Raw genomic sequence first — 12,180 nt, 5'->3', positions numbered from 1 at the left:
AACAGCTAATACCCTGCAGATTGGGACAGGGCTGAAGGCTTTGTCTCTCAGACCTGGAATGAGACAAGGATGCCCACGTCGACCACTTTTATGAAAAACAGTGTTAGGAATCCTAGCCAGAGCAATTAGGTTAGAGAAAGAAATAAAGGGCAACCAAATTGGCAAAAAGGAAATAAAATGTCACTCTTTGCAGATGACAAGATCTTACATATAGAAAACCTCAAAGATACTGACAAAAACTATTAGAACTAGTAAACACATTTAGTAAAATTGCAGTCTACAAAATCTACAAAAATCAGTAGTGCTGTTACACACCAATGGTAACCATCTGAAAAATGTATCAAGAAAGCAATCCCAGTGTCAACAGCCACCAAATAAATGAACAAAATGACCAAGAATAAATTTAGCTAGAGGTAGAATGTCTCTAATAAAAACTCTAAACCACTGGTTACAGAAATGGAACAGAGGCCACAAGTGGAAAGACATCTTGTGTTCATAGTTTGAATGAGTTGTTTCACTACAATGTCTATACTACTGAAAGCCATTCATAAATTCACTGCAATCCTTATCAAAATACCAAGAATGTTATTAACAGAATCAGGAAAAAAAATCCAGAAATTTCTATGGAGCCACTAAAGATCCTAAATAATAAAAGCAGGAAGAATTACACAGTCTCACTTCAAAACGCATTATAGTGCCTGCATGGTGTAGCAGGTTAAGCTGCTGCCTGCAATGCTGGCATCCCATATGGACACCTGTTTGAGTCCCGGCTGCTCCACTTCCCATCTAGCTTTCTGCTAATGCACCTGGGAAAGCAGAGGAGGATGGCCCAAGTACCTGGGGCTTGGCACCTATGTGGGAGACCTGGAAGAAGCTCCTGGCTCCTGGCTCCTGGCTTTGACCTGGGCTAGTCCCAGCTGCTGTGGCCATCTAGGGAGTTAACCAACAGATGAAAGATCTCTCTTTCTCTCTCTTTCCCCCTCTCTCTTTGACTTTCAGATAAATTAAATCTTAAAATATATTCTAAAGTTACAGCAGTTAGAATGGCATGGCATCAGCATAAAAGACACATGGGCCAGTGGAACAGAATAGAGATCTTAGCAGCCCACAGTTTTATGGCCAACTGAAGCTTTGACAAATGTGTGAAGACCACACCTGGAAATGGGGAGCCTTTTCAAAAACTGCTGCTGGGGAAATTGGATATCCACGTGCAGAAGAATGAAACCAGACCCCACCTCTCGCCATGTACAAAAACAAAGTGTATTAAACACCTGAGTGTAAGATCTGAACGTCTGAAAGTGCTGGAAGTAGACAGGGTAAATGCTTCAGAACATGGGAATGGGCAAGAATCATTTTGGCTCGGACCCCAAAAGCACAGGAAATGAGCAAAAAGAGACAAGTGGGATTTCATCAAACTAAGGAAAACAAAGGAAACAGCAGTGTGGTGACAGAACCTGCAGAATGGGAGAGAAGATTTGGAAGTTGTGCAACTGATAGGGGCTTCATAGCCAGAATATATTATGAGTTCTCACAACTCAGTAGCGAAACAAACCTTCCAACCGAGAACACGGGCAAGGGATCTAAACATGCAGTTCTCAAAGGAGGGCATACCAATGGCCAGCAGGTGCAGGAGAAGCCACTCCGCGTATGCAGATGGAAAGCACAGCAAGATCCCTGACTCCTGTTAGAGTGGCTGTCATCAAGGCGACAGTGAGGGTGACACCTGTGAGGGTGCGGAGGGAAGCCTGGCACACTGTCAGTGCAGCTGTCACTTAGAGTAGGTGTCATGTAATGTCTTGTCAGCAAAGATGAGCAATTCTTTAATTAATTAATTAATTAATCTGAAAGAGTTACACAGAGAAGGAGAAGCAGAGAGAGAGAGAGAGAGAGAGAGAGAGGTCTTTCATCTGTTGGTTCACTCCCCAATTGTCTGCAACGGCCAGAGCTGCGCTGATCCAGAGTCAGGAGCTTCTTCCAGGTCTCCCACGCGGGTGCAGAGGCCCAAGGACTTGGGCCATCTTCTACTTGCTTTCCCAGGCCGTTGCAGAGAGCTGGATCAGAAGTGTAGCAGCCAGAACTCAAGCCAGTGCCCATATGGGATGCTGGCACTGCAGGCTGTGGCTTTACGCACTAGGCCACAGCACCAGCCCCTTCTTGAACTCTTACCTGAGGGGGCTCCAACAAGGTGGTGGAAAAATGGAATGAAAAGATAAGTGTAGGGGCTGGCACTGTGGCCTAATAGCAGGTGAGGCTGCCACCTGCAGTGCTGGCGTCCCATATGGGCACAGGTTCCAGACCCCAGCTGTTCCACTTCCGATTTAGCTCTCTCCTATGGCCTGAGAAAGCAGTGGAAGATGGCCCAGGTGCTTGGGCCCCTGCACCCACATGGGATACTGGGAGGAAGCTCCTGGCTGCTGGCTTTGGATCAGCCCAACTCTGCTCATTGCAGCTGTCTGGGGAGTGAACCAGTGGATGGATGATCTCTCTCTCTCTCTCCCCCTCTCTTCTTCTCTCCCTCTCCCGTTCCCTCCCTCCTTCTCTCGCTCTGCCTCTGCCTCTCTGTGGCTCCACCTTTCAAATAAATAAATAAATCTTTAAAAAAAGATCAGTTTATTTTGGTGTTAAATTTTTGAAACACAAGCAGAGATTTTTCACAAGTGCATTTTCCCTGAACTCTCGAAAGGCTGCTCGCAGTTCGCTGTCTCCTGGCCCCGCCTCCAAATACTGGCCATTTCTTCTTTGTTTAGGTTTATACAAACGTTAGGTTCCAGTGTCAAATTATAAGTATAAACGTACTTCACCCCCAGCTGTGCGTGCACGTGGAGAGCCTGCTTGCCTCTAGTCTTTGGCCACCACACCTCCATCCCAAAATTCGCTGTTACTTCTCTGTAGGTCAGTTGGATGTTATCATCCAGATGACTTGAGAATGGCTGCCTCTTACCTAGCCAGCCAGCCAACACTTTGGGATTAAGGACTGTGTGTCAGACAGGTTTTGAGGGCCTGCAGGCACAGTCTGCCTTCTCAGAGCTTGTGTTCCTGTGGAGGGCAGCGGAAGGGTGAGTGTGAGCCGGTACACAAGCCATTTCAGGGATACAGACGGGGTGTGGCGTGGCAGGCACTGCGAGGGAGCCAGAGCCTCTCTGCAGGAACGGGGCGTGTACGGGGCCTGAGCACTGAGGGAGGCCGCCACGGGAGGCCCAGGCGAGCAGTCGTCTTCTGAGCAGAGGCCGGCGCTGGCCCTGGGCGCCGTGCTTTCAAGAACTGTTGGCCACGGAGCATGGGGGCCCGGAGCCAGGGCCTGCCCCCCTCCAGGGGCCCTTGTGGGCGCTGAGGCCCTCAGGCAGCAAGACAGGGGACCCTGTCATTCCTCTGCGTGCTTGAGGCTGGTCTCTGGCTGCTGCTTGGAGAGGACTGTGGGATGGAGAGGGAAGGGTGAAGTGTAGAGACGAGAGACAAGGTCGGAGGCTGTGGCATTGTGCACACTGGCGAGGATGGTGGCGTGAGCCAGGCTGCAGCTGTGGTGGCGGTGGGAGTGGGCACGCGACAGCCGGGAGCACGTGAGGCCGCCCTGTCCATGTTTGACCCCAGCAGCTGGATGCACGAGTTGTGTCATTTCTGGTATGGAGAGAGGTCAGTGGGGGATCAGATTGTGGGGAAGACACCGGACTCCCTCTGGGCCTACTGTGTTTGTTACTCCGAGCCTGTGGAGGGCACGGGTGAGGGGCAGCGGCCTGGAAACCAGTGGTCTCGGGCCTGGCTGGGGGGCCTGAGCGCCGTGCTGTGGGGACGCCCTACCAACTGTGAGCTAAGGCACTGGGAAGGAGCAGCCCGTGCGTGGGGAGGAGAGAGCCCTGCCAGCTCCTTTGAGGAAGAAACTCCTGTTTTAAGTGAGGGGCTGGAGCTGTGACAGGCGGGTGCTGACAGGGGCTGCGGCTCCCCTTGTGGGGAGTACCCCATCATTAGCCTAGGTGGTGCTTTCTCCGCCTTTGCTGGGGCCCTGGCCTGTGTGGATGTGGTGCAGAAGGCAGAGGTGGCTTTGAAACCACAGAGCCGGTCACTTGTCCACTCCAGGGTGTTGCCGTCAGGAAGCCAGCGTCCAGAACGTGTGGGCTCAGGTGGTAATGGCTTCCCCCGTGTCTGTGCTGGGTGATGCTTATTCTGCAGCGGAAGAACAGTGAGGAAGGTGACGGCAGGGGTGTTACAGCTAGACGGAGCTCCAGGGCCCTCCGAGCGTCCGTGGGAAAGTGGAATTGAAAGTTAAATCGATTTTGGTACAAAAACTGTTTGAAAGCCATGCGTGTATTTTTCGTCACCCATGTTTCCATGGACTGACGACCTGTCATGTCTGATCAGCGTGGTACAGAGGGGAGAGGGTGATGTGTCTGTGTTTCAGGCCTGTCTTGGACTTCCAAACCCTTTATTTATTTATTTATTTTTAATTTTTTAAAGAGATTTAGTTATTTATTTGAAAGGCAGGGTTACACAGAGAGAGGAGAGGCAGAGAGAGAGATCTTCCATCAGATGGTTCACTCCCCAATTGACCACAATGGCCGGAGCTGCACTGATCCAAAGCCAGGAGCCAGGAGCTTCTTCTGGGTCTTCCACGTGCGTGCAGGGGCCCAAGGACTTGGGCCATCTTCTACTGCTTTCCCAGGCCACAGCAGAGAACTGGATCGGAAATGGAGCAGCTGGGACTCGAACTGTCACCCATATGGGATGCCAGCATTGCAGGCCATGACGTTAACCTGCTGCGCCACAGTGCCGGTCCTGCTCTTTATTTTCCATAGAAGCATCTTTTCCTACAAAAAAAAATCATTCAGAGGAACCCTAAAGTTTGAAGTCAGCAGAAGTGGAATAGACCTGCTGGAAGTGGGGCTGTAGCCAGGCTGACCCCTGTCTCCTAGAAGTGGGCCTGTGGCCTGGTGGACCTCCCCATCTCCTGGAAATGGGGCTGTGGCCAGGCAGACCCCACCATCTCCCAGAAGTGGGCCTGTGGCCAGGCAGATCCCCATCTCCCAGAAGTGGGGCTGTAGCCAGGCGTCCCCTCCGGCCCTGTCTCCCGGAAGTGGGCCTGTGGCCGGGCTGACCCTCCCACCCCCTATCTCCTAGAAGTGAGGCTGTGACCGGGTGGACCCTCCGTCTCACGGTCCCCCATCCCGAGGCAGTGCCTGACGCCCTGGGGAGCCCAGGGGAAGCCGCGTGCTCAGCCAGTCCTTGCCCCAGGTTGCAGAGGTGCCTGAAGAGCAACTTGGCAGGCTCCTTCTCTCACTCGTGCCCCTCTCCTTTCCTGTCCACTTGTTCATCTGCTGTCCATCTGCCTGTCTGTCCATCTCTCTGGCCATCTGCCTGTTCATCTGTTGGTCCATCTCTCTGTTCACGTATCCACATGTCTGTCCGTCTCTCTCTCTCTCTCCCCACCGCCTGTGTATCTGTCCCTGACTTGGCTGCTGATCACACAGTTAGAAACCTGTCCCAGTAACTGCTGAGAGTGCACACTTGGGAGCCACCGGCCCTGCCACCATGGGCATTCCCCCACCCTGCCCTGGGCCTCAGTTTATTGTCTGTCAAATGGGAGTGGCGGCCAGGTTGCTTCAGGAAGAAGATGCTGGGCGGGAGCTTAGCCATGGGCGTTTTACTGCCTCGTGGGTGGCAGAGGTCCCCCCTGTGAGCTTCAGGCCCAGAGTCAGGGCTCTCAGACCCACCTGTGCTGGGGCTGGGACTCAGGCAGGATGACCCTGCGTGCCCATGCCCGTCCCCAACCCTCCTCGGGGCTCTCCCTGGAAGTCAGAAGTGGAATGAGCAGCAGGGAGCTGATGGCTTCCGATGCTCGTGCTGTGCCCCACCACGCGCTTACCAGGAGGGGGGCCGGATGAGGGCATCTGCGTCCCTCAGGTGGCAGTGAGGCCACCGGCAGGGCGCTCGTTATTTGTGTGACTTTACCCACTTAGCATTTCTTTAGTGCGCGGTTTTGGATTTGCAGAGGTTTATTTTCGTTAAAGCAGAATAGCGGAGGAATGTGAAGCTGTTGGGGTTAAGCATCAGCGGTGTCCCGCCACCCGGCCTCAGCCGCTGTGTGCTTTCCTCAGGTTTCTGCACGCGTTGCAGTCGTAGCCACCACTGCTCAGTGCCTGCCCTCAGCTTTGTGGAAACAGTCCTGAGCTGGGTACTCCTCTCCCCGTCTCACGCTCGTGGAAACTGAGCATCAGAGCGGGCAGGTGGTCAGACCATGGCCTCACAGCAGGTGAACAGTGGAGCTAGGATGTGAGTCCCAGCCCTCCGACTCTGAGGCTCTTGTTTGACTGCTGAGTTGTGTACATGAGAGGATTTAATACATTCTTGGAAAAACTGGATTGAAAGGCGTTTAGGAGCAAAAAAAAAAAAAAAAAAAAAAAAATTGTGAAATCCAAGCCTGTGCAAGTTCTTCAGAAAGTGCATGGAAGATCCATAGTATGGGATCTGATGGATGTCGTTTGCCTCGGTGGGAAGATGTCCTCTGAACTCTGGACCATGTTCTGAGGACAGACCCAAAGAAGCAGAGTGACTTTGTTAAAAGGTACAAGCACTTTTAAGTCCTCTGTCACCTGTGTCACAGTGCTTTCCAGAAAAGCTGCCCGTTTTAGCCTCCCTGGCTGTGCTGGAGAATGCTTGCCTCAGCCCCGTAGCCGTGGGCGCCATGTTGTCCTAACCCAGCACGCGTGAGCTCTGCCCTGTAGCTGTGGGCGCCACGTCGTCCTAACCCAGCACGCGTGAGCTCTGCCCCGTAGCTGTGGGCGCCACGTCGTCCTAACCCAGCACGCGTGAGCTCTGCCCCGTAGCTGCGGGTTCCCATGTTGTCCTGACCCCAGCATGCGTGAGCTCTGCCTTGTAGCCGTGGGCACCACATTGTCCTAATCCCAGCACGCATGAGCTCTGCCCTGTAGCCATGGGTGCCCACGTCGTCCTGACCCCAGCACGCATGAGCTCTGCCCTGTAGCTGTGGGCGCCACGTCGTCCTAACCCAGTACGTGTGAGCTCTGCCCCGTAGCCGTGGGCGCCACATTGTCCTAACCCCAGCACACATGAGCTCTGCCCCATAGCCGTGGGCGCCACATTGTCCTAACCCTAGCACGTGTGAGTTCTACCCCATAGCCGTGGGCGCCACGTCGTCCTGACCCCAGCACACGTGAGTTCTACCCCATAGCCATGGGCGCCACGTTGTCCTAACACAGCACACGTGAGCTCTGCCCCGTAGCCGTGGGCGCCACATTGTCCTAACCCCAGCACGCATGAGCTCTGCCCCGTAGCCGTGGGCGCCACATTGTCCTAACCCCAGCATGCATGAGCTCTGCCCCGTAGCTGTGGGCGCCACATTGTCCTAACCCTAGCACGTGTGAGCTCTGCCCCGTAGCTGTGGGCGCCACATTGTCCTAACCCTAGCACGTGTGAGCTCTGCCCCGTAGCTGTGGGCGCCACATTGTCCTAACCCTAGCACATGTGAGTTCTACCCCATAGCGTGGGCCCCAGCGTGCGTGAGCTCATGAGGTGTTCCCTACTGGGCTTCACAACACTTGGGGAGGAGCTGGCCTGGTGCTGAAGTCCCTGGTTAGGACGTGCCTGGTTTTGACACCTGGCTCTGGCCCCTGATTCTAGCCTCCCCTAATGTGGACCCTGGGAGGCCCTGGTGATGGCTCAAGTGGTTCCGTCCTTGCCACCCTTGTGGGACACCTGGATTGAGCCCCCTGTTCTGGCCTTGGGCGGCCCTGCTGATGGCTGTTGCAGGCGTTTGGAGAATGAACCAGTGGGTGGGAGAGTGCTTTCTCGTTCTCTCTCAAAATAGGAAAAAAGTTTATGGAACCGTGGAATTAAAAGATACTATACATTTTCTTTTTTTCTTTTTTTTTAAATTTTTTTGATAGGCAGAGTGGACAGGGAGAGAGAGAGAGAGACAGAGAGAAAGGTCTTCCTTTTGCCATTGATTCACCCTCCAATGGCTGCCGCAGCCGGCGTACCACGCTGATCCTGCAGGAGCCAGGTACTTATCCTGGTCTCCCATGGGGTGCAGGGCCCAAGCACTTGGGCCATCCTCCACTGCACTCCCTGGCCACAGCAGAGAGCTGGCCTGGAAGAGGGGCAACCGGGACAGAACCGGGGCCCCGACTGGGACTAGAACCTGGTGTGCCGGCACCGCAAGGTGGAGGATTAGCCTAGTGAGCCGTGGTGCCAGCCAATAATATACATTTTCTACAAACATCTTTAAGCCTCCTTCTATAATTCTTTATGTTTCATGGTAATGTTTTTAATGTTTATTTTCATCCATTTGAAAGGCAGAGTGACAGAGAGAGACAGAGACAGGAGAGAGAGAGAGAGAGAGAGAGAGTGCAAGCGAGCGAGCGTTCTCTCTTCCGTTTGCTGATTCATTCCCAAGTCACCTGCAACAGCCAAGTCTGTGCCTGGCCAAAGCCAGGAGCCAGGAACTGCATCCCCGTCTTTGATGTGGATGGCACAGACATAGTTACTTGAGCGTCAGTACGCCTCGCAGGATCCGCGTTAGCAGGGAGCTGGACTGGAAGCGGAGCTGCCGGCACCCTGCTGTGGAATGAAGCCATCCCAAGCAGCGGCCTGACCCCAGCTTTCTGGAATTTTGACTTCCAGGCACAGGATCTTTGATCTCTCTTGTTTGACAGAAGCAGAGAAGCCTGTGTTGAACTGTCTTTTGCGGGAGCTTTATTTCTAGAGGAGCATCGATTTGCATGCCAGACTGGGGAAAAGAGCAGACCGAGAGCAGTCGTCCGAGTTCGATCCTTCGTAATCCTCCTGCGTGTTAAGATGCAGTGAAACATTCAACCGCGGTGGCGCTCTGCCCCACCCCCTTGATCATTTGGGACCTGAGAATGCCCCCTCTGTTGGCCTGTTGTCTTGGCTCCCACCAGCAGCGGGGCTGGTTTCCCAGGAGTTCCTTTGTGGAGAGGAATGAGGATTGACTCCCTCACTTGGCACCTTTTCCCACCTCCACTCTTCACCGTCTAAGGTCACGTTTTAGTCTTTCTTCCCTTAAATGCTTAGCAGGAAGAAGAGGCGCTGCTGGACCCAGGCCATAAAAACAGGTAGCTTGCAGGTGGCTGTGGGGTCCGATGGCACAAACAGGAGGCCCTTCCCAGGGACTGGGCAGACCCTGACAGTCCCGAGAAGTCAAGGATGGCTCCGAACATTTGAAAGCTGGCTGTTCCTTGCGCTGGCAGGGCATGGGTGCCCCTCCCTCCCCCCCGAGGCAGCCCTGGCCAGTCCCCAGCCCACCCGTGTGGGCGGCCCCCTCTTTTCCTCCCCCAGGCCGTGCTTTGGTGGGTTCAGAGAACACTGATCCCACCCCCAACACTGAGGGAGCCACTACCACGAGCACTTTTGCAGCATTTTTTTTGCCTTTTGTTATAAGTTTTTCTTTAAAAATGTGTTCTGTAAACTTTGCAGTCTTCAAGAGGCCGCGTGGGGAGGTTTGAAAGCCACGCGGGCAGTGCCGGCTCCTTCCGTGCGTTCCTTTGAGTGGCTTCCCGTGCAGCAGAGAGGACCTGCGTGCTTTGTAGACATGTTGCGTGCCCTGGCTCTCCCTGTGTTTCTGCATTTCCTCATGCTTGGCGTGTGGAACCAGCACAGGGAACAGGTCCCACGTTGTAGAGGAGCGCTGTGTGTGTGTGTAGGGAGCACGGTGGTGTGCATGTTGGGTTTTTTCCTCTCCGCCTGAGACACAGGCTTTCTCACCGCCTCTCGTTCTGGTCACCAGGCTCCTGCGGCTTTCTTGCCTCTCCCCTGCCCATCGCTCCTCTGCCTGACTTCCCGTCCCTGCATTGCCTTCCTCCCCACCCCAGAGCTGGCCTGGCTGCCGCCACGTTCAGGCCGTGTCTTGGGTGTCTCCTGCTGTGTCTCACTTGCATCGTGTTGCATCCACCTGTGGCTTTACAGTGGGGTCCCCGGAAAGGCATGCCAGGGGCTGCTACCTCAGAGCGCCTCGTGCGGGCCAGCTGTGACACTGGGGCTCAGCCGTGACCCCCAGGTCAGCTCCATGAGGACAGGTTCCATCGCATGCACCTTTGCACCCCTTTGTGTGAGTTGACAGAGAAGGTAGGAAAGCTGTCGACTTATCTGCTGTGTTCTCTCTCTTCCCACAAGCTGTGCCTTTTGCTCTCATCCTGTTTGTGGGGTACGCAGGGGTGAGCATATGAGCCCACATCCCTGTCCCAGATCTCTGGGGGAGACATTTGTTGAACACACAAGCCGGTGTGCGTGGCATGCTTTCTGTCGTGTGCTATTTTGTTTTTCATTTTCTGTGTATTATACCTGTATTTTCCATGCTGTGTGTATATAGTTACAGCTGTGCCCTGTCACTGGTGTCATGATAAACCAGCTGGTCTAGCTCATGAAACTGTGGACTGGCAGTTCCAGTGGGGCCAGTGGAGCTGACACAACCTTGGGTGCCAGGACTGACCCTATTCCCATCCCACAACCTGCCTGGGAGCTGGGTGTTGCTGTTCCTGAGCTTTGCTTTTTTTTTTTTTTTTTTTTTTTGACAGGCAGAGTGGACAGTGAGAGAGAGAGACAGAGAGAAAGGTCTTCCTTTGCCGTTGGTTCACCCTCCAATGGCCGGCGCGGCCGGCGCGCTGCAGCCGGTGCGCCGCGCTGATCCGATGGCAGGAGCCAGGAGCCAGGTGCTTTTCCTGGTCTCCCATGGGGTGCAGGGCCCAAGCACCTGGGCCATCCTCCACTGCACTCCCTGGCCACAGCAGAGGGCTGGCCTGGAAGAGGGGCAACCGGGACAGAATCCGGCGCCCCGACCGGGACTAGAACCCGGTGTGCCGGCGCCGCTAGGCGGAGGATTAGCCTAGTGAGCCGCGGCGCCGGCCTGTTCCTGAGCTTTGAGTGGGCACCGAGGCAGCCAGAGTGGATGGGCCAGTGGCCCGCAGCACAGGACGGGGTGTAAGGAGGGCCATGTACCTTGACCCAAGGCCTGGCTTCATCCTGGCTTTTCTGAGAATGGTGCTTGGCACACTTTTGCGTTGTGCACTTAGGCGCGGGAGAATGAGGCCCATGAGACAATGGGGCAGGATAGCTCCGCCCTTCCAGCCGAGGTCCACCGCAGAGCCGCGGGAGAGGTGCCCAGGCTTGGGCAGGTTCTTGGGAGCATCGCTTTGGCAGTGATGTCGTGGAACAGCCACTGCACAGGCCATTGTGTCCTGTCTTCCTGGGAGGTCCTCACAGCGGCTCTGAGTCGGGAATGGTGCTTGGGAGCGGTCCGACACTTCCTGCGTCTCCATTTCCTCCCCCGCAATGCAGGCAGCAAACAGGGCCTCCTCTCAGGACTGGCGTGAGGTTAGGAGGAGTCACCCACCGGGAGCTCGCGGAGGACCTGTGGTCGCTGTCTGTGTTCTTGCTGCTCTCGCTGTCTCGGTCAGGGAGGTCGCGAGGAGAAGCTCATCACTGTGCCCTTGCCCTGCTTCCGAAGGTCACTCAGCCTAGAGGCACAGGGACACTGGAGCTGCAATGGGCAGGGGTCTTGCCTACTTGGTGGTCTCTTCTGTGAGAGATGGACCCCAAGCCTCAGGTGAATGGAGAGATGTGCTCATGCATCTCACGTGGCTTGCAGGTTCCCCCTGAAGGAAGGGGTGACACAGGTGGTGCTGGCCCCTTTTATGGTCCGGTGGAGGTCAGGGGGTCCTGATGGAGGAGGTGTTGGCCTGCTCGTCCAGGGCGGGACGCAGACTGGCCCTTTGCTTTTGGAAGGATAGAGGGGACACGTGTGTGACAGAGTTGAGGTCTTTGCGTCAGAGCGGGTCATGTCCTGTGGCCGCCCCATGATGACACTCAGTGCCACTTCTGTCTTAGTTGGTCCCAACCGGACTTCCTAGTAGTTGTCACGATGACGAGGCTCCAGTTTCCCTGTCAGTAGCTGTGCAGTGTACATTGTGACACAGGACAGCAGATCATTACCTCCACCTTACAGATGGGGGCCTGGGGGCCCACAGGGTCTCTGGCTGTGGGGCCAAACTCATCTGCAGCTCTGACCACTCCCTGTTTGACCTGCGCATGCGGCCTCTCATTGTCATGGATGGTGACAGAGGCTTGAAACGTAGGACTGTGGGCAAGCCATATTCCCCTGCTGGCCCCCAGCCCCTGCAAGTGCCTCAGATGGGAGTGTGTGTGTCACCGTCGTCC

At 54.9% G+C, this 12,180-nt stretch overlaps 1 protein-coding gene across 2 annotated transcripts in view; it reads left to right on the top strand.

The window, feature by feature from the left end:
- The window catches only part of TRAPPC9 (trafficking protein particle complex subunit 9), a 562,730-nt gene that overhangs the window by 319,439 nt on the left and 231,111 nt on the right, over positions 1-12,180 (top strand). The window lies entirely within an intron of this gene.

Source organism: Oryctolagus cuniculus, chromosome 6, assembly GCF_964237555.1.
Source record: "Oryctolagus cuniculus chromosome 6, mOryCun1.1, whole genome shotgun sequence".
Classification (NCBI taxonomy): domain Eukaryota; kingdom Metazoa; phylum Chordata; class Mammalia; order Lagomorpha; family Leporidae; genus Oryctolagus; species Oryctolagus cuniculus.
The sequence above is the reverse complement of the archived record's forward strand: the minus strand, read 5'-3'. Positions and strand labels throughout refer to the sequence as shown.